The 23697-nt window shown below is 39.4% G+C and overlaps 1 protein-coding gene across 9 annotated transcripts in view; it reads right to left on the bottom strand.

Moving 5' to 3' along the window:
• Window positions 1-23697, bottom strand: part of CTNND2 (catenin delta 2) — an 883391-nt gene that overhangs the window by 449191 nt on the left and 410503 nt on the right. The gene's annotated exons all lie outside the window — the stretch shown is intronic.

Raw genomic sequence — 23697 nt, 5'->3', positions numbered from 1 at the left:
TTCCTTGCTTTTATCCTCTCCTGATTGGGGGTGGCCACTGGGACCTGTGGAGAGCAAAGTGTGGGTAAAGCCTTGAGCTACACTGAGGTCCTGTGGACAGTGCTGGTCCTCAGGGGCATGGACCGGATGGACTGGGGTATGTGAATATGGAAAGAATTGCAAAGCATAGATCTGCTGAAAGCAGAGAAGGTCCATTCAACTCCAAGTGAGAGCAAGGGATCTGCTTGCCCCAAAAAGCCAAAAGGGAACTGACTAGGTTTCCTAGGGCTGATGTAACAACATATCACAAACTGGGTGCCTGATCACAATAGAGATTTATTTTCTCAGAGTTCTGGATGCTAGTCTTAAATCAAGGTATCAGAAGGACCATGTTCTCTCTGAACACTCTAGAAGGGGATCCTTTCTCTTCTCCTGTAGTTTCTGGTAGTTGCTGGCAATCCTTGGCATTCTTCGGCTTATGGAAGTATCCTTCCAATCTTTGCCTCCCATCATCACACAGCATTCTCCTGTGTGTGTGTGTCTGTGCCTAAATTTTCCTCTTCTTATAAATACACCAGTCATATTGGAGTCTGGTCCACTCTCATCCAGGATGACCTCATTCTGACTGGATTACATATGCAAAGACCCTATTTCCAAATAAGGCCACACAGTTTCTGCGGGCTAGGACTCCAACATATCTTTTTGGGGGACACAACTGAATCCACAACAGGAACTAAATGGAAGGCTGAGTCTTCTCTTCCTTTACGACTGTGAGAGTATTGGGGGTCCCAACTGCAAAGAGACTTCTCCTAGGTGTCTCAGAGGAGACCGCAGCCTGGCTTTGCCACATAGGCTCTGCTGGCTTTTCTTCACCCATTCCTAGGATCCCCACGCTGATGACATCTAAACAGTAAGACCAAACCCCAGGGAACCAAGAGAAAAAACAATATTAACAAAGGCCTACTTAGAAGCCTTGCTGTCAGGGGCAGGGAATTTTGGCAAAAGAATCGAAACATGTGTGAGGTGGAAGTTCTAGGAGACAGAGTTGAAACCAGAAAGTGAGTATTCTACAATACATGTCTATTTTTTTGTTTTAGGCAGAAGATCCTAGAATAACAAGAAAACCAATTTTCTAAAACAAAATGTCAAGTTGAAATACAGTCACTGTCAACAATGAAATGAAAATGTAAGAGAGTTTAAATGGAAGTTCGGGTACAGATGTCAAACAGCACGGATCAGACACCAAAGTGAGGTGCACACTGAGATGCAGATTTTCAATGAACCCAGTTCCATGACTTGCGTCTTCATTAGTGATGCTAAGTATGCCAGTCCTCCTCCCAGGCACGTGGGAGGTTGGGATTTCCTATCCCCACAGAGCTAAGAGCAGTCATGTGACATCCTGTGGCCAATATGACATGGGCCAGGGTGTTTGCCACAGGAAGAAGCTTTAAGAGCCAGTAAACGCTTTGCCATGCTCACAGTCCTGGCAGATGCTTATGCACGCCTTCAAGCCTGCAGAGATTATGTGAGGGGAAGCAAGGGGTTCATGCTCTAACTCTGAACTGAAAAAGCTAAAAAGGGCCAGAAATAGGCAGTGTGGCTGCTGACTCACAGTCTGAAGCAGCGGTGCCTGTATAGGGGTCAAGCTGCACTTCAGAGCTGGTTGGGAAAGGATGTGGATTCTTTGGACCTGATGTGGGTTACACGAGAGTGAGTCAGGGATGAGAGGCATCTAGACAGGTGGACTTCCACAGAGAAAGGCAAAAGGTTGCAGGAGAACATCTCACCTACAGCAAGGGGGCTGCAGGTGAGAGTTCTTCAGAGATGGTGTTGCTGCTGCGGGGGTGCCGATGTTGGGAGCCAACTTACACCAGTGCCAGCTGTGCAAGAACTTTCCTGAACCTCTCAACTCTCTGAGGTCCTTTCCTCCCTATTTCCCCGACCTTAATCATACACATACACACTCACTCTCACACACACAGACATCCCTAGGGGGGGTCCATAATCCCATTCCCAGGTAGCTGGAGGGATGCCTTTCCTATAGGGCATGTTATCTATAACTTTGAATGAAACTGAGAGCTTTGACTATTATAAGGGAGTAGGTACTGTAAGCACCAGATTGAGACTATGTTTTAAAAACTGAAGTAACTTAAAAAATTTTTTTTTTACCCAAATATTCAAAATGTGTAGTTGACAACCAATATGGCCCGGGCACCAATCACTGAGAATGGGCACCGGCAATGTTGGAGCAGAGCCCTGGGGGCCATCTGTTGTGCCTCTTAGCTACTGAGACATGCAGAGTTGGGGGGTGGGGGCAGGGATTACAGGGAAGTGAGGGTGGCCTGTCGTCACTGGCTGGCGGTGGATGGGTCAAGTATACTCAAGGCAGATGGCTGCTGTCAACCCATACAGACGTGTATTGATATTTTAACAACCTACTTGGCTGACAAGGCTGCCTGAAAAGCATGGGCCAAAGAAAGAGTTCTCCCACCGAATACATTTTAAAGTGCGAACCAAATAAAATTGCTTTGTGATTTTGCATCCATGAATCTTGATTGTTTGATCTCTTAGTTATTTATATTAGCTAAGTCAGCTGTTTAGAGAGGGTCTAATATACACAGCTATACCATATTCAATTTTCCAGAGGATGACGCTGTAGAAATAGGGAGGTGAAACTGGCCCCCATATCAAGCACTGGGCAAGTGTTCTGGGAAGAGAAGGAGAGAGAGGGAGAATCTTCTGAATGGTGGTACAGAAGGTGACGGATTAGTCCCCATGTGGAATCACAAAATTGTAATTTTATCCTAGCTGTGCACATTTAGGGACCACCCACGCTGTTCAGTTGTCACTGCTGATGGTATTGTTCATATCAAAGGATTTATATGCAACTAACAAAAATGAGTAACTCTAACAGCATTCGACATGCGCTCTAGAATATCATCAATCTGAAAACCGAATTCATGGATTTATGAAGTGCTAAGTTTATTAAATAATTGCTTTAAATTATTCAAAAATTCAATTAAAATTACTTTTTAAAAAATCAGTAGACAGAAGGTGGGCTACATTCGTCCCCAAGTATGAGCCAAGAAAAAAACAAACAAAACAGACAATATTACCATGATATTTTAGTCCCTTCAGAGAGGTTAGATTTCATTGCTTTATTAGTATTTTATTAGTGTGCTTTGTTTTTGTTTTCTAAGTAAAAGAATTAGGTTGTGGTACAAGTACTACTGTAAGAATAAAAGTAAAAGGATCTAATTTAAATTTTTACCGTTTTTATTTCACATACTAAAGCATCTTTCAGAGGTAGAAAATGCTTGTCCACTCATTCTTATCTTGCCTGAAACATACCTTTTAATCCTAGAATTTGGGCTCTGATGCTGATAAAGCCCAAAGGACAAGGAAGAAAAACATGATTGTCTAGGTATCTAAACTTTTAACTTAAAGTTAATTCTAATCAAAACACAAACAATTCATTTTTCTGGCTTATTGTGAGGTCAAATAAATAATTTCGATGCTACTATAAAAATACTATTTATTTAAGGTTATTTACAGATATGATTATTTATAAGATAAACTTATGCTTTGTCTCACTAGCATTTCATTATCCCTGTATTTGAAAGCAAATTAATTGATCAACTGTTTCAAATGAATAGTGAATTCATGGAAGAATTCTGCATCTTTAGGCTTTGTCAATAAGCACATATGTCTACAGTATCCCAGCCAAAAACCACATTGTTATTGGCCATTGTGATGCCAACAAGATTTGGATGAGCTCTGCATCAAGAAGCTAGTCTATCCCATCTAACATGGACAAATAGCAGGTGGCCTTATAGATGCCAGGAGCCATCTGGCGACTGTGTGGTGGAGATGGGGGTGGCACATTTATGGGATAAAGACAATATGGAGCACAGAAAAGCAGACTCTGAAAACAGTTGGTCCCTAATGACTCTGCTGAGTAACAACCAGCCCTGATCGTCACTTCAAGAGAAGTGAGATACTAAATTAATTTGTCGTGTTGGTTTTTCTGTTACTTGCAGCTGAAAGCATCCTAACTGATATGGTATTATTAGTCTTTTTTAGATGTCCCTTAGTTCTATATGAAATTACATTATTTATTGCTCAGTTACCTATTATCTGTCTCCTTCACTAGAATATACTCTCCTCGAGAGTGAAGATAGATTCTATCCTGTTCCCTGATGTTTGCCCTTTATCTACCCAGTGTCTGACACACAGACACTCAATAAATGTTGACTGAACATTAGATGGCTTTCATTGGATCCACTGAATATAATGTCATTCCAAGGAATTCCCCCTCTTTACAGTTGCCAGAAAGTATGGTCTGCTACAGTTTTATTCTGAGAGGTTTGGAAAGAGCCCTTCCTTTTATAGAATTAGTATAAGCTGAGTGCTAGAAAAGCCCTTCTCAGACTGAGCAAAGGGCTGGTTTGTCTACACTGAACTGTATATCTCGTCACGTCCACATCCCTTGTCTTCTGCAGATCTTGGCTTCAACAGCTCTCTCAACCTACGTAGCATTTTTATAAAATAAGTTGTTTCTTACATTTCTGTGACATGAATTGTAAATTTTACTAGAAAGATTCTTTCCTTGGGCTTTTATACATGTTCAATATGGACCAGTCAAAGGTGCTATTGGCAAATGCTATCATAAAATCCATAGAAGACATTATTCCACATGTCACCCAAAAATTTCTGGACTAGAATGTTGGGCTGTATGTCATGCTCTGCAATGCAACAGTCATGCCTCCCATGATGGAGTCGATGGGTAAAACTTAAAGCTCTTAGAAATGACTAACACTATTGGAGAGAGTTGTATTGTCAATGATCACATCCATTCATCCAATATGTTAGTACGGGGAAGCGAAGCCAGCAGATCCCAGGTTTGCTCCACTAATGCCCACTGCACAGCAGGCTTCTTCACAGGGCCTTGTTGTAATAAAGCGTCAAGACAAAACATGAGTTTCTGGAAAGAGACTGAATTCAAACTCAAAAATGTCTTCCAAAGCATCCATTTTATGAATAGGTTTTTAATGTTTTTAGACAAAAAAAGATATGCTTAATCATTTATCAATATTAAGGAGTGAATTTTGTTTGGATTGTCTCCTTTTCTCAGATTATCAAACCCATATATGCTTTTGCTGAAATTTTAGAAACAACAAATCTGTATTTAAGATAAAAACCATATTCCACAACCAAGAGATATAAATATAAAATTATATTAATATACAACTTAACTAGAGATATCTTTTTTATTTTTTTTTGAGGAAGATGAGCCCTGAACTAACTTTTGCCACAAATCCTCCTCTTTTTGCTGAGGAAGACTTGCCCTGAGCTAACATCCGTGCCCATCTTCCTCTACTTTATATGTGGGTCTCCTGCTACAGCATGCCTTGACAAGTGGTGTGTAGGTTCTCACCCAGGACCCAAACTGGCAAACCCCGGGCTGCAGAATCGGAATGTGGGAACTTAACTGCTGTGCCACCAGGCTGGCCCCTAGATATCTTGTTTTTCATGTGTGTGTTATGGCATATGTATTGTCCTTTAACATTATTGTCAATATTTTTCCTATATCATCACATTAAAAATCAATGGCTGCATAATGCTCTAATCAATAGATGCACTGTAATTTTTTAACTATTTACCTTTTATTGGAGGGATTTTTTTTTTTGTATTTTTTTTTGTTGTTGTTGTTGAGGAAGATTAGCCCTGAGGTAACTGCTGCCAATCCCTCTCTTTTTGCTGAGGAAGACTGGCCCTGAGCTAACATCCATGCCCACCTTCCTCTACTTTATACGTGGGACGCCTGCCACAGCATGGCTTTTGCCAAGAGGTGCCATGTCCGCACCCAGGATCTGAACCAGAGAACCCCGGGCCGCCAAGAAGCAGAACGTGCAAACTTAACCGCTGCACCACTGGGCCGGCCCCATTGTATTTTTTTAATTACATTTAATGCTTAAGATTTTGTGCATAGTATTTTTTTTTTTAATTTCCTTAGGATTGATTTCTGCAAACTGAATGAAATGGTCAGTGGTTGTAACCATTTTTAAGGGTGCCATACATATCGCCACTTTTTAAAAGAAAATTTGAGACAATTTTCTCTCCTTGCCTGTACTTTATGAGTGTTGTGGGAGTCATAGTGCACAACCTAGCAGTGAGTATTAAAAAATATGTGCTTCTCCATTTGGTAGGTAAAAGTGGTGTATCTTCTTGTCTTAGGCTGTTTGGGCTGCTAAAACAGAATAGCATAGACTAGGTGGCTTATAAACAACAGAAATTTATTTCTTACGGTTCTGGAGGCTGGAAATCCAAGAAAAGGCTGCCAGCATGGTCTGGTTCTGGTAAGAACCATCTTCCTGGTTGCTGAGTACCATTTTCTTATATCCTCACATGGCAGAGAGAGGGCTGGAGAGCTCTCTGGGGTCCCATTTACAAGGCACTAATCCCATTCATGAGAGCTCCACCCTAATGACCTAACCACCTCCCAAAGGCTCCACCTTCCAATACCATCACTGGAGGTCAGAATTTCAATCTATGAACTTTGGCGGACACAAATATTTAGTCCATAACACTTATTTTAATATTAGTTTCTTTATTTTTAATGTTTGACTCCACCTTTATATGTTTTGTAAATATTTAGTCTTTTCTTGGTAATTATGCTCATGTCCTATGCACACTTTCCACTAGGATTTTGTATTTTTCTGTTTTTATTTGTAAGTACTCTTTATTTATTAATCATACGAACAATCTATTGTCCTCATTTCAAAGGCCTGGCTTCTCTTTTAACATACGATCCTCATTGCTACAAGTTGTCACATAGGGTAGAATAAGAAAGCAATATAGGAATAGTCTTTAATACAAAGGAGTCCTTTAAGGTTGCAAAATTTCTGTGGTTTATAGAAACTTTAAAAAAAAAAAGGACAAAAATATTAACTTTAGACCAGAGTTTCCCATATAATACAGGTTAGGCTTATACATATGATACACATCCATTTCTGAATTAGAAATAGACTTTAAGTGTAATAATCCCAGTTGTGAAGTATATAAGCTTTTAATCTGATCAAAAAAAAAAAAGAAAGAAAGACTTTGTAGCTCATCTAATACAAAAGCCGCATTTAATATAAGAGTTGAAGGCTGGAGGCTTTAAATGCCCCCAACATCACCCTACTTTTTTTACATAGCTAGAACCAGGGGCTTTACAAACATTCTCAGGACAGCATCATTCTTCTCCCCCCAACTGTGTGTGCCAAATACACATGCAAGCCTTGGACTCTGAAAATTTTCCATCACCATTATCTTACAAATGGTAACATTTCAATAGCATCAGACTAAAATACTAAATTCTAATGGTACATTATTTATTAGGAAAGGCATTTTCAACATTATTTTATTCATATAATTCATACACTAAAGATCTAATGTTTGCCTAAATCCCATAATATGCCTATTTTAAATTCAAAACAGAAAACTGATTAAGACTCATTCAGGTTGAACAATACACGTGAATAGCACATTCTTTCATTAAAAAAAAAATTTATGGCATATCCTTCTACTAAGCATTATCCTTTAGTTGTTAATACCCAAATAAACACACTGGCTACCATAGCCTTCCAAAGATTGCTTTCCTCTGTGGTTTGCCCCAATAGTGACTTTCCATGGTGATGACAAGAATAATCCCAGCATAACTGTAAAATCTGAGGCTAAGCATGCTTCAGGAAGAAATGTTAAAATAATGGATTAGCTTATTTTCATGATGCTACATGTTTTCGTGGATAAGAACTATTACATCCCTCTGGGCTAAGTACCCAATGCTGGCATTGAATGGATGAAAAGCAAGACTGTAGGACACTAGTAAAAGGAGCAAGTGAATTCAATATTTGCTTTTTCTTATCCTAGTCTTTCAACTACTATGGCTGATTCAGTTTTAATGCAAATCTGTGAATTAATAAAGAGAATATTGGTAAATAGAAACGCATTTCATGTTCTAAAAAGGGAAACTGAGTTGCTACGGAAAAAACTACCCCAAAATAAGGATAAAATTTTATGATTTTTTTATTTAAAAAAATACCAGAAGCAAAAACTAATAGGGTTTAAACCTTTTAAAAATGCCAGGAAGTCTCAAGTTTTTCAGAAATGCAAATATTTTAGGTCACATAATTTTCACAATTTTACTACAGACCAAAAAAATACATGTGACTGGAAACATATGTTTAGGGAGAAGGTGGGAAATTGTTGTAGAGTTGCTCCTTCTCACAGGAAATTTACTTTCTACAGCTCAACTCTGCTAAAACTTAAAGGGTTTTGTTTTGGGTTTTAGTAGCGAATACCATTAGATAATGATCTCTAATATACATATTTTTCTTAAAAAAAGCAAAATACAGATACATGCTAAGTAACATGAGATTATTCAGGGTTCTATTCATTCTATCTGTTGATTCTCTGTGGCTTGTTACAACAACAAGCATTTTGTCCAGGATCAGTAATTTACATAATATCGGCTGGTTTCAGGGGGAAAAAAAGCTCAGACACGAAACCTAAACTTCTTTTGAAATAGTTCATATAAATGAAAATTTGAAGGATTTTGTAGCTTGAAGCACAGAATATGTGCATATATTTGTTTGAAGTGCATATGTTTGAAATCAATCATAATACATGTATGTTACACTGATAACCTTAGGTTGAAGAAAGAAATTCTTGGAGAAAAATCTATCATCCTACTCACCAACAGCTACCAGTGATGGGTCCCTGCGTGTTTCAGGTGCTTTACATAAGCAACTGACACTGTCAACTACCCTGGAAGGCAAGTGGCCTCATCTCCATTTTACATGCTGGGGAACTGAAGAGATTTGCCAAAGGCCACAGAGCTAGAAAGTGGCAAATGAATCTGCAATTTAAACCCTCACCTCAGTGACCTCAAATCTTGTGCACTCTCTATCTATACCTCTCTCCCAAAACATCGCGTCTTATTTATATCAGACTCAACTACTCTACTGGTAAATCTTCAATACCACCACAAGTTAACGTGCCAATGTCGGGCATAGCTAACATCAGAGGCTGATTTCTAACACTAAATACTATGTCTTCAAGAGAACATCAGCAGCCACAGCACCATACCTGCCCCAATGTTTTGCAAAGCATTTTAGCTCTCTTTGGAGAAAGGATCTAATCACAGTTTCACTCCCATTGTCCTGCAATGCTCTCATCACTGGAAAATTTGCCATTGTTTATTGTAAATCACATGGAGTCTGAACCAAAAAGACTAGATTCAGGGCGTCAAGGAGCCCAAGAATTATTTATAACAAATAGGAAGCGTTTTCCATCTCTATAGGGCTCTATTCTGGTTCTAGCATATTGACAGAATATATAACCTAGCATTATCAGGTATGATACACTCCCTCAAAAAAAGAAAATCTCATTAAAAACAAATTGGACATGCATTTGTGTAACTCAGGCATTTTGCTTTACATCAGGTATAGATATAACATGATTCTCTTTTTTTTTTTCCCCACACGTATTTGCACTCTTCCTTTTGAAGATCATTTGTTTCTGCTAGGTTTAAATTCTTCTGCTTGAAAGCCATTTAACATGATAGAATGCAACTTTTTTCAATAAATAGAAATAGGACTATTTTATGGAGAATTGAGACCCATTCTTCCATGGAAAACTATTATAAATAAAAATTTACCTTATCAACATTAAGACTTGACAGGCTTTAACATGTTTAAAAGGAGCTGCAGGCAGAATCACATGTTTAGTACTAGATTACTTACATTGTTCCTCTCCATATGGCTTTTCCTACATTCTTAGATGACATTAGGATTCTACTTATAAAAATATAATAAATAAAGTATGATTAGCATATTTATTTTGTTTTTATATGTTCTAAATCAATTTCATTTGTATTCAAATCAAATGCGTTCTTTATTAGAGGAATCTTCTGATATTTCCATGTTATGCATTCTTAAAATATAATGTAATAGAATATCTCTAACAGAAAGTGTTGTTTTTTTTTTGAGAAGAGTAATCTTTTGGATTCTTTCTTACAAAAAAGCTGAACAAAAGAATGGAAAGGCTCTTTATGAATCAATAAGAAAAGATCTCCAAGACATATTAAGTTAAAAAAAACAAGGTACAGAAGAATGTGCATAATAAGCTATGTTCTGTGCTACAAAGCGGGAAACAATCTCTATTTGTGTTGACTTGTGTGTATATATATATATATAGAAGACACTTCAAAAGAAACTAAAAACAATATTTCCCTAGAGATGGAATCAAAGACTGGAAGGATATTCATTAAAATGTTAGAGCTTTTTATAAATGGTAGGAATACAGGTGATTAAAGAAATGATATGAATTAAAAAAAAATTTTTCTGAGTATTAGGAAACTAAATGTTGGCAAGTAATTTAACTCCCATTTTGCATCAGGACAGTGAAGTTGGAAGTACTGAACTTGTTCTCGGTCTAAGCTGACAGGGTAGGTATGAACTTCTGTTTTTTGTCTGTTTTTTTTGTTTTGGTAGGCTTAGGGAGAAGGAATGGCACCGGGCTCTGTAAACCATTCAAACATTGGTAGTGAAAAAGGCCAAGTGTAGGACTGAAAAATGGAACCAAAGTGGATTTAAAAGCTGCTTTATTCAGATGCAGAATAGAAGGAAGAGAAGATCCGTGTTACTTCCCCTGTTGGTTTCCCAGATGAAACAGGATGCAAAGAACCCTGTTTAGCCAGGTATAGTGATGATAGTACTGTTTTCTAGACGCCTTCAAATTTTTCTCTAGTTCACTTTATCGCAGGGTACATATGTTATGACCACGAGCCTCCCATTGTTAGTGAAAATAATTTATCCAAACCATGTATATTTGTGTGAAGTACAATGCTGCACACAGAGGTGGCAGGCTCCTACACTCTCATGATGACAATGATCTTGATTCAGATTTCAGAGTATCCACCAGGAATTTCAAATTAAAAGGTAAGAGGTGACCTTTAAAGTCTCTTTTCAGACACAGCTTAGAAAGTTCTGTGGGAATCACTCCCTCCTCCTCGCTCCTTTCTGCCTCTCAGTTTTTGATGTGTTGGTTTAAAATCAATCATTTTGTCATTCAAGAAGTGATCACACATGTCTAACAGGAGAGAAAATAAGGGCATGAGAAAAGATGACTTTTAACTTTAAATAATGGTAACTAATGCTTATCAAGGAAGGTTTGTTCTGCTCAGAATTAAAGTGATCATATATAACTGGAGTTTTAGCATTTTGCTTTCCATCCAAACCAAGGCTGCTTGCTCAGGCGCCTTTGAGAAACAACAGAAGATTACTTATGCTATTAGATTCTATCAACATAAATCTTCCCCATTGGCAATGGAAATTTATTTATTTATTTTTAGGAAAATAAAATTTTTCATATGCCAGGAGAATGAATGCTATTAAATTAATATAATTAAAGGCGGTAGAACTTTTATCCACTACTATGAATTAGTCTTTGCACAGTATAGCATCTACAAGACTGCAAATTGTATTTCAGTCTTTACCCGCTTGGGCAAATGCACAGTTATTACCATCACTCATTTAGAATCCAGTTCAATCATCTGGGCAATAGATTTTAATGGGTTCTGATACTTCTTGATGGGCCTCAAGGGAAGAAGGATTGTGTTTGGTTTTCCTTCCTGCATCAAGGAAACAGTGTTGGTGTTACCCACGTGTAAAAGTCTGCTTGCACTGCATGCTTAGTCTGCAAAATAGGGTGTGGTAAGCAGGTAACACAGACTCATTTTAGGGAAATCCTCCACCTTTACCTCATAGTCTATTTATAGCAACGGGAAGTTATGGAGATTTATAGTCTCACAGCAGTTTCTCGATACAGGTGCTGTGACCCAGCAGAGAGCTGTATTGCACGTGAGTAGAAAAAACTCATCTCATGCACTTAGTTGCATATTTCACCATTTCAACCCCAATATCTGGGAGGTAGCCTCAAATATGCTGTTAATTAAAAATTTTATCATATATGTCTTTTCCAAAAGTTTACCCAGACTAAAGGTCTAGGAACTATTTTGTACAAATAATCTCAACACTTAAAATATTCTAGAAGCAGAACTGCTATATATATAGCTCCACAATGGAGAAAGAATATTAATTCACCACATTATATTTGCATGACAATTGAAATGTCATCACATTAATTCACATGACACCTTCTGTAGTATTATCCACATTTTTAAGATCAAAAGAGGTGACATCATTTGCTCGAGTTCATGGAACTAGTTAGTGGTGGTGCTAGGACTCTTGGTTCCACACTTGGCATGCTTTCCAATTTATCTTCTTAAGAAATCAGACTACTCATTGCTTCTTCATTGGTAAAGAAGAAGTAACGTATCTTTAGCTCCTAAGAGTGAAACTTGATTATTCCCCCAAAGCAGGGATTTTTGGCCACCTCTCTATTCATGCACAGGATACTCTTTCATAACATCCTTCAGGACAGACTCTTACCATGGTTCTGGGTGACTCTAAGACCCCAAAACCTGAACCTTCAGATTGTTGCCTGTCTCCACTGCTGGGATATCTGCTTCCATCCCATTTCAGCCGCCTCCTGGGTCTACTGTTCTCTCTCTGATTGTAACCCTTTCTATTCCTTACTCCCTTAGAAATCTAACAATCTTGCTAACTGATGACAGGTAAAACAGCACAGTGCTACTTGCATGGGCTCTGGAATCAGACTCTGAATTTCAACTCAGTTCCAGTTCTGTAACTTACTAGCTGGGCAAGTTTTCATGTCATGATGAGTATGGACTTAAAAGAGCTGTTAAGATTGCACGAGTTAATACACGTAAAGAGCCAAACGGTCTGGCATTTAGTTACTGATTAATAAGTAGTATCTTATTAAGTCCTTCAACCTTTCATCCCTTCATTCTTTCCAATCTTCACTAATGTGTATACTTAGGAAAATCCCTGACAATTTGCTTACTTCAAAGCTCAAAAATGTAACTGTGGATTTGTGAGAGAATGACAGAGCGTCTCCATGGAAACCCATCGGGTAACTTCTATGAGAGCTGTTCCACAACCCCATGTGGATGCAAGAATGGAAGCATAGACGGTGCAGTGTGTATACATGCAGGGATGGGAGAGAAGTCCCAACTAGCTGTTGGATTCTGAGTGCCATGAGAAAACTGGGAACACAGTGAGCCCAGAAAATACAAGCAGGGATGAAGTTGTCCTAAAGTGCATTTCCACTGAAGCTGGGGCACCTCCAGGCCGATCTGTGAATGTGAAATTCCCTTAACGAAAACTTCAGTATCTGAACAGACATAGGTGAAAAGCCTGAGAAGGGAACCAGAGAGAGAACAAATTCTGCCTCTCTAGTTCTTTATTTCTCTGCCTGGGACTAGCGGAGCAGCATTTTTGCAGGACATGCACAGTTGCTCCCTGACATGGCCATGTGCATCGGTGAAACACCACAGCTTCCGTTTTCCTCTCAGAGACTCATAGGGCACATTACCACATCGACATTTCTTAGAATTCCTGCTACAAATGGGTGGGTTTAACTGTGTTTAATGCCCCTTCCCCTGTTCCTAACTTTTATTGACCTTATTTTCATCTTATCTTCATCTAAATCCAGGAGATCAGATGGGAGATTTTCACCGTGGAGACGATAAAGGACGTGATATAAGACCGTGGTAAAAAAATTACCAGAATGCACAAGTCTAGGAGCTTCAATTGTGAGGGATCATCTGGATTCAGTGATCCGCGTGTATAATGGAACAACTCTGGGTTCTTTGATTCCTAAAACTAGCGCTTCATCCAAATGATTAGGGGATGAAACTCCGTAACTGCACCATCTCACTTTTTCATCCACAAAGGTAGAGATTATAGTGCTGGTCTAACACAAAGATTTGCTATAAGGCAGAAATAAATAAGGTGAAAATTCAATGAGACAATACATGGACAGTGCTTACAGAGGGCTTAACACAGATTACGTGGCTCTTACAAGCTTTGTTGTTATTGTTATTTTAGTATCCAGTTTACAGAATTAAAAAGTTTAAACTATTTAGTACCACAATTCTGTTGGTGATAAAAAGAACTCTGTCTTCAAAATATGACGAGCAGAGTCCTAGATTTTAAATCTTATCTCTGTGAATAACATGCCAGTCTTAAATTTGCTACTTTATGTAGAAAAATAAGTAGTAGCCGTAAGCACGAAAACCCCACCATAATAAGTCCTCCTAGGCAGCAGTCACAGAAAGGTGTTGCTTTGCCTTACGAATGACGATATTTTGAAAGATACAGATATTCATCTTTTTTGCACTTTCTAAAAACCAAGAAGAGAAACAACAATTAGGATGATAGACTTCAAGATGCCCAACTTCCACGTGCCTCATCAGCGTACACTGCTAAATACCTTCGCTCTCAGAATGGAAAACGTTTCCGGATAGTTCTTTTATTTCTCTGCCAGACCAGGAAAGCACCTTTCTCCACATATCGTGAATCCCAAAACTTGCAGAAAGATATTAAAAGATATTTCATTTAAAACTTTAAAATGAATGCTAATAAAACCTTTCCAATATAATTTCTAACCCATACGGAAGGAGTGTATTTAGTTGATATTGTATTTCTGTTTAATATTTTATGATTTTACATATACATTTAGGCCAACATCATGTTGCAAGTACCCACGGATGAATTCAGTCTACATTTTTTTTCCTCACATCTCATAAACTTTGTGGTCTGTGTACTGATAAAGGGCTCAATGGTTAATACCTTAAGCAATCTGATAAAATTATATTCTTATATTGCAAAGTTCATGCTTAGAATTTTGATAAAGCTGAACCTTTCTCAAACAATAATATTTACCCATCATTTTGACAAGATCACCTAACAGGAAGGGACAGAACTCTTGGGCCCTTTCAACAACAGATTTAATGGTCTTGCTCCAGTATATTCTGCCCCCGACAGTCCATTCTACAAATACAGTCAGAGGGAGCCTCCAACAGCTGAGACCATGCTTTCCTCACCCACAGCCTGCTAATGGCTGCCCATCTCCCTCAGAACAATAACCTAAGAAGGAACAGAAGATAGATGATCTAAAGAAGAAATTTGGCGGAAGACATGCAAAGAATAAAGCTTGGAATTCATGTCTAATATTTGTCATCTGTTTCCTTAATTGTCCAGCCAATTTCTGAATTGGATTTACATACGAATAACCTAAATGTTGAGAAACAAGATTTCATTCATATTTTAATATTGAGAAACGTGTTTGTGTATGAGAACACAAAATATGCACTTTCTACTGTTTTCTACTCATCTGTCTCCATTAATTGATGAATGTTCTAGCCTCAAAGGTGGCCCCTCTGCATCTCCTCACCTGTCCCTGGATCTGGCCACCACTCAGGCATTCCAGGCAGGATTGTCTCCTGCGGGTTCCTGAGGGCCTTTGCACCTGCTACTCCTGGTACTTCTCCCTCAGCCCTGCCTCCCGCCTTCTCGTCTCCCTGCAAAGCTCTGCTCAAACATCAATTCACCACACCTGACTATTCCATATGGAAATCAGCACCCCTCCCTCCACCCCTTTCCCCCTCTGCTTCATTGTTCTTTATGGTTCTTCATTTTCTTTCTCCTCTCACCAGGTGCGAACTTCATGGAGGCAGGGACTTTGGTTGTTTTGCTTACTGCTGAATCTCAAGCTCCTAGCAGTTTGTGGAACAAAAGTGTCACTAAATAAATATGTGTTGAGGGGCCGGTCCCATGGAAGAGTGGTTAAAGTTCTGCATGCTCTGCTTCAGAGGCCTGGGTTCACGGGTTCAGATCCCAGGGGCGGACCTACGCCAATCATCAGCCATGGTGTGGAGGCATCCCACATACAAACTGGAGGAAGCCTGGCACTGATGTTAACTCAGGGCTAATCTTCCTCAAGCAAAAAAAACAAAAGAGGAGAATTGGCAACTGGTGTTAGCTCAGGGCGAATCTTCCTCAAAGAAAGAAATGTGTCGAGTGGATATATATGAATAAATAAGTGAAGCATTTTCAAATGTCCTCTGCATGTGCCCTTGGATGTGCATACTGGGCACAGAAGGCATAGCAGTCCCAGTCTCAGGCCAAACCCAGCCCTTTTACGAGGACCTGAGACTAAATGTAAAAATGAACCTGAGTGAGAAACAGGCCCTAGGTGGGAATAGTTCCACTAACATTTAGAGTCAGAGACTGCTCATGAACTTCTCAGCTATGAGTACCAGGCACGTCTCTAGCTTCCAGCTTCAAGAATCCTGTGAGTGACTTTTCCCTGGGGCACACTAAGCCCAGAGACAACGGGTCCACGTCACTGTGGAACCGGTTACCCTGCCCTTTGAAGATGGTTGACCTAACTCGTCTTGAGCATGTTCTAGCTCCAACGAACAAGTATTATAAAATCATCGAATTTCAAAGCTGGAATGAATTTTTGCACAGTTGAGCCAACACTTACCGTAAATAAAAGAAACTCTGAAGTAACAGTTTTAAAAAATTCAAACGTTGGCACTCAAATTTGGGGGAAATTATTTTCCAACAAATAATTTTAGATTAGAAAGAAATGAGGACTGAGTCATTTCTTCTGAGAGATGCTGTGGGTAGCAGCTATGTAAATTCTGGGTAAAGCTTAAAAATTTACACAAGAATAAAGTGATATTAATATTGCTGTTTCATTATTATTTGATACCTTGATTATATTGAGTCCTGTGGTCTGAACTGAATTAACAAAAGGTAACAGGAAAATGAGGGTAGGAGGTGACTGATACCCCAGGTGAGTGGCCAGGCTATGGTAGTTTCTTGGTTTGTTCGGACAGCTACAACAAAAATAACCACAGACGGTGTGGCTTAGAAACAACCGAAATTGGTTTCTCACAATTCTACAGACTGGAAGTCTGAGAGCACATTGCCTGCATGGTCAGATGAGGAACCTTTCCTGGGTTGCAGACTTCTCATTGCATCCTCACATGGTGGAGGGTGTCAGGGAGCTTTCTGGGTCTTTTTACAAGAACCCTAATCCTGGGGCCGGCCCCATGGCCGCGTGGTTAAGTTTGCACGCTCTGCTGCAGTGGCCCAGGGTTCCACCAGTTTGGATCCTGGGCGCGGACATGGCACCGCTCATCAAGCCATGCTGAGGCAGCGTCCCACATGCCACAACTAGAAGGACCCACAACTAAAAATATGCAACTGTGTACCAGAGGGCTTTGGGAAGAAAAATGAAAAATAAAATAAAATAAAATCTTAAAAAAAAAAAAAAGAGCCTTAACCCTATTCCTGAGGGCTCCACCTTCATGATCTAACCATCTCCCAAAGGCCCCACCTCCTAATACTGTTATCAGGGGTTCGGAACTCAAGATACGAATTTGGAGGGGGCACAAACATTCAGACTACGCAGGCAGTTTCAAGACGTCCACAGAGAGTCACCGAGATTTGGTCTTGCTGAGGAGTAAACGCCCCTCTCCTCCTGGTAATATCCAGACTTTTAAAATTGTGCTCACTTATACCAAATAGAGGGCATAATTCCTGGTGAAGAGCAAAGAGCTGAGGACTTAGAGAGCTCACAGCTCCAATTTTTTTTCTTAATTTTTAAAATTAGTTTTAAAAAAAATTTTTATTGAAGCAAAATTGATTTATAACATTGTATAAATTTCAGATAAACATCATTATGTTTTGTCTTCTGTATAGACTACATAGTGTTGCCCCACAAAAGTCTAATTGGCATCCATCACTGTGCACAGTTCTCTAATTTTAAAGTCTAGGATATTTATACTTCCCTTTCAATGACTACCCAGGCAGAGGACTAAGATGACCTGCCTCCTCCACTTCAGGCCTGGCCTGAAGTCTCCTGGCATTCCCTCTGGATTTGATCTACTGCAAAGCACTGACATCTGCCAGACATATCCTCTCAACCTGAGTCCTGGCCTTGGTCTCTCCTGGCTTCCCTGGTCTTAACTGCCCACTTCCTGGTGTGGCAGTGGACAACGGTCACCATTCGTGGCCTCAGGCTTCAGTCTTAGGATTTTACAGGTGCATTTATGGAAGAAATATTCCACTTAATTTTTTCCTTCAGAATCATAAACTAGATATTGAAATAGGCTATGATGAGAAAAAATGTCAACACAAAAACTGAGGCAAAAAAGTTATACTAAAAAGTAAAGTTAGAAATAGAAATGGGAAATAAATTCCATTACTGGAATCTTGGAAAGCAACTGACTTTTACATTATGTAGTGTTTTGTTTAAATAATTACAGATGTCAACAAAGAAATGAGCTGCTACAGTTCCAATCTATGTGTTTCTAAACTTTGGTCCACAGCAAATAAATGACCACAGTGTAAAGAAACAAGCAAAAGGACAGCAAAATTAACCATCCAGAAACTGCCTCTGTCCCATGTGGACTCTGCATGGCTGCCCTCCTTCTCTGTATTTGCATACTCCTCAGTTTTGACACAAAGTATGGACTATCCATCAATCTTAGTCCTACATTGAAAACTCATTAAAAATCTGTTTGCTATTCCTTTCAAAGATTAATCGCACAAGTCCGACATAATATCTTTGCCAATTTAAATCCTCCCGCTTTAACATTTCATTTCAAGTGTACTATAATTATATTATATTGCTTCTGGCCAAGTTAGAAAATGCATTCAAATAATAATCCTATTTTTGGTATATGATGCACTATTAGGGCTATTCCTCATGTTAATTATGCACAAACTTGAAAATCTACTTAGAAGTGTCTACAGAAGTTGTTGTTATTTGGGCTGTTGAGTCGATTCCAACTCCTAGTGACTGTGTGCACACAGCTGAGCAAAGCCCTGTCTGGTCTTTTTGCACCATCCTCTCACCTTCCGGTGCTCCATCAGACAATGCTCTGCTGCTCTTCATAGGGTTTTCATGGAAGCAGATGGCCAGGTCCTTTATCCTAGTGTAAATCTGGAAGCTCAGCTGAAACCTGTGACCAACGGGGTGACTCTGCTGGGATTTGAAACACCAGTGGCATAGCTTTAGCATCAAAGCAACACACTGCCACCACAGTATGACAACTGACAGAGGGGTGGTGTGGTTCCCTGACCAGAAAAAGAATCTGGGCCTCAGTGGTGAGAATGCTGAATCTTAACCACTAGAAGACCAAGGCTGGAATCTATTTATCTTCCTTCTCTCTCTCTCTCTCTCTATCTGCCCATCCATCCATCTCTTAAATTGTGCAGTTATGTAAATATTTATAAATCCATAAGGGAGACTAATTATGCATTCTTTGAGTGTTCTGGCTTTTTGTACAACCACTTTTCTATCTTTCACTTGTGTTTTTAATAAAAAATTCACACTGGAGATCTCAGCCATTAGCTTGCTCAGGCTTATCAAGAGGTGCATAATGGGAACGTGGCTCCCAGTTATGTGTTTCGAGGACTCACTTGTGGTTATCCAATCCTAGTAAGTTCAAGAGGGAAGCACTTCCTGGCCTCATTCTCCACTCTCCCAATTCTGGACTTACTCTGACAAGATTGAGTCAGAGCACAAACCCCTTGCCATAGCTGCACTAGATACTCAAGAAAGTATATATGAATGTGTTTGTAACCTCTAAAATATATATTTAAAGGACTTTTTTTTCTTTGTCATGCAAAGAGCAAACAGTGACTCAATTTCTTGGGTGTTTTTTTGTTTTACTGACTTGGAACTCACTGGGCAAAGGAGGTAGGTGCTTACAAACTACAGCTCCAGCCAAGCTTTGGCAGCTGGGAAAGTGTTCCTTATAAATGTAATTGAGAGAGACAGATTTCTGTTTTTTTTTTTTTCCATTCTCAACTGATTGGTGAGGCAAGTTCTACAGAGACTGCCAAAATTAGTGTTAGTTTAGAAGCAATTTTAATTAGTTATTTTGTGTTAACTTTTGTTAACTAGCGATGACCCCGAACTAAAACTCACTTTTGAGATTACATCTAAATGATATGATTAAAAACTAAATGGCAGGGGCCAGCCCTGTGGCTGAGTGGTTAAGTTCCTGAGCTCCACTTCAGCGGCCCAGGGTTTTGCTGGTTCAGATCCTGGGCACAGACACGGCACCACTCATCAAGCCATGCTGAGGCGGCATCCCACATGCCACAACCAGAAGGACCACAACTAAAAAAAAGTTTACAACTACGTCTCGGGGCACTTTGGGGAGAAAAACGAAAAATAAAATCTTTTAAAAAAACCAAAAAACAAAAAGCTAAATGGCAAATATGTTAGATATTTCATTCACTCATTCATCAGATATTTATTGATTTCCTACGATGTGCCAGGCCTCTTTAGGCAATGGGAAATTCAGTAGTTAACCAAACAGCCAAAAATTCCTTCATTTGTAGCTGAGAAAAATAATAAACAAAATAAATAAGTAAATAAACAAATATAGTATGTTGGAAGGTGATAAAAAGGAAACAGGACTACTTAGTGTCAAGGGTTCAGTTCTAAATGAAGAATAGGAGGGTATTCACTGAGCAGGTGATGAGATGAGGGACCCTGATGTTTACTCTGAATATCCTCAGAGGCCATAGAAAGCATTTGAATTGGGTAGGGAAATGATCTGACTTATGCTTTTAAGGATCATGCTGACTTTTGTGTTAATAGCCTGCTGGGGAACTGAAGATGGGAGGCCAGTAATGGGGCAAGGGCAGTTATTCAGGTGCGATGGGCCAGTTGATCAGGGAGGTAACGAGGTGGGAAGAAGGGGTTTATCTTGGCTAGATTACGAAAGTAAGGTGGCAGGATTGCTACTGGGTGGAATAAGGGGTTTAAGAGATAAAAAGAGCCAAGACTGACTAAAGTACTTTATTAATTAAAATTCAAGGAATATTCAATCATGGATTTGATGTAGGTGTTATGTCATTGTGACCATATTTACTATGAATTACTGACACAATGAAAAAGAAAATAATTCTTTAGTTACCTTGAGTACCAGTAGTGATCCCCAAATGATCTCTCTGTACGTGCCTTCCCCACCCCCAATTTTTTCTTTAGACTTTAGAATCATCACAATTTTTCTCTGTCTTTTGGAAGACACATTTTTCTTAAATAATTATGTTAAAAATGACTAAAAACATTTTATATTTTCACAAAATTACTGTTCACATTGTTATTAATCTATATGACTTTTCCCATTAGGCTGTACTAAAATATTTTCCAAGGGCCAGCCCAGTGGCACAGTGCTTAAGTTCGCAAGGTGTGCTTCGGCGGTCCAGGGTTTGTGGGCTTGGATCCCAGGCATGCACCTACACACTGCTCATCAAGCCATACTGCGGCAGCGTCCCACATACAAAATAAAGGAAAGTTGGCACAGATGTTAGCTCAGGGCCAATCTTGTTCACCAAACAAACAAACAAACTCAGTCTTTCACTATAAATATTCATGCGGAGTTTTTCTCGAAATAGTACAAAATATCCAAAACTAGATTGTTCTTTTTTTGCATTCTCTTCCAGTTTGTGTCGTCACTTTCACAAAGTGAGTACAGTTAATGGGTTGCTCTCAATTACTGTGGATGGGTAGGCATGTTTTAGCAAATGGCAAAAATTTGAAACATAATAAATGTAGCAATTGTGCACCAGGGCATTGTCACAGGATCTCTGTCCTAATTTTGAAATGCAAGGATAAAGCAGACAAACAAAAGTGAGACAGCCTTCCTGTCACCTTTATTTTTGCCAAACTGGCTCAAAGGAAGATCACTTTGACTGTGTGGTTCCTGGTCTGTAATCATTTCAGCAGCAACTCCCGAAAAACTCAGAGCTACCATACAACATCTGTTTCTCCTTCCAAAATGGTTCAGATCCTGAAAATATTAAAAAATCAATTAAGGCAGTTAAATAAACTTAGCAGGCTGGTCCGGTTTAGCCTCTCCAAAAATACTGGTGGGAAGATGACCAAATCCATCTGGAGTTTGTTGTTATTTCTTGGAATTTCATTATATAAATGTGGACACTGTCACAGCATACGTGACAGTGGCTTACTTACTTAGAATGCAGTTGAAGACAGTAGTCAGCTTCAATTCACAAGTGCAGGTGGCCACTTCTGGATAATTTCCCTAATGACAGGTATTATGGAAACAGACTAGGGGTATAACTAAACATGAACTTTATGGAATTTTTAATTTCTAATTTTAAAAGATACACAGTTTTTAAAAAGAGACTGATCTGTCCTACAACCATTTACCTGGAAAGTGGCTTGTTTGGAAGAGCAACTGATTATCCTTGAGTTCTAGACCTTTCATCATACCCCAGTGTTCATCTATCAGTTTAATGAGTTCCTTCGCATCCACTATCTTTGGAAAAAAATTGAAGAAAATACAGCAAAATGGACTAGCTAGTGTCTTCCAAATTCTCTAATCAAATCAACACTAGACTATGATGCACCACATTTAAAGGAAAGTCTACGGACTCAAGTGTAAAAAAATACTAAGAACAATAAGAAAATCTGATTTCCTTTCTCAAAAGTGTTAAATATTGTCAGCTACTCTCTTCCATTCTAATGTGAAGCACTTAAAAAAATCATGCGTGTAAAAACGGTAATCAAAAAATTATTTGCTAAAGAGCATACCTGTCCCCAGACTCCTCAGAAACTGATGAGATGACATTTCCAAGGCCCCTGTTAGCAGTGGCTCTGTAAGATCATCAGTGAGAAAGTGATGGATGCCTCTCATCCACTTGCGTTCCCCCTACTGCCCAATCAATTCCTTGTGACAACCTCATTTTTTGGAGGAAAGAAGTTCCACGTGGTGGTCAGGTTTCCACACATGCATGTATTGCAGCAGAAATGTTATACAGGTAGAATTAACAATGGAAGAAAACTGTGCTATGCGAATCATTCTAGGGTACCAGGCATCCTGAGTGTGGCCTAGAGTGTGATGGGGCTGAACACAACAAAGTCATTGAGCCCAGGACACAGTCTGCTGCCCAGGCCCCATGGTGGTTACTGCACACGAGGGTACTCACTGAAGCCATACAAATACCACAGGCCGAAGCTGATCCACAAGGCTGGTGCCCACGCCATCACCTGTAGGAGGTTGGCAACGTGGCCCGGATGTGCAGAAAGTGTCCATGGAGACAGCACGGGCTGTGGACCCCATCAAGAAGGTGAGGAGAGCTATGCTCTCCCAGGCTTGCCTGCCCCTACCCTGGACATGGCAGGTTGGGTAGACCATGTGATTGCTTCCTCCTTCATTCCCCTCTTCCTCTTCCTGCGTGGTTTCTACTCATCCTGGCTTTATTTGAAATGAGCTGGCCTTGAGATGCCCCTCTCTCCTTGTTGCGAACAGTCTTAGTAAACATCCAAGCTCCTGACATTTGTAAGAGTCTCTGGAACGAGTGGCTACTGTGTTGGTTCCTATTCCATAAGCTGGGCTGGTGCCTGACCCTACCCAGAATATTCACGAGGGTGAATAATTTGTAACATGTTCTGGCCTTTGAAATATAATTTGGTTTGTTTTCTTTGTGTGTATGTATGTATGTATAAAAATAAATAAGTAGACTAAACACACAATTACCTTTTTACTAGGTTAAAAAAAAAAGGTGTTTGGGCTCCTGGGGATATCTTTGTACTTACAGAAATCTTCATGTTATTTAAGGAGCAATTACTGGGGATTTAGTCCCCAAGAATTCTGATCCATTAGTTGCATTGTGTAACAAACATTCCATTTTTTTTTAGACAGGGAGAAGTACTTAAAACTTTTAATAAGTGTCTTTAAGCATCTAA

Source organism: Equus przewalskii, chromosome 20, assembly GCF_037783145.1.
Source record: "Equus przewalskii isolate Varuska chromosome 20, EquPr2, whole genome shotgun sequence".
Lineage (NCBI taxonomy): Eukaryota > Metazoa > Chordata > Mammalia > Perissodactyla > Equidae > Equus > Equus przewalskii.
Note: the sequence above shows the minus strand (reverse complement) of the source record. Positions and strands in the feature narration are given on the sequence as shown.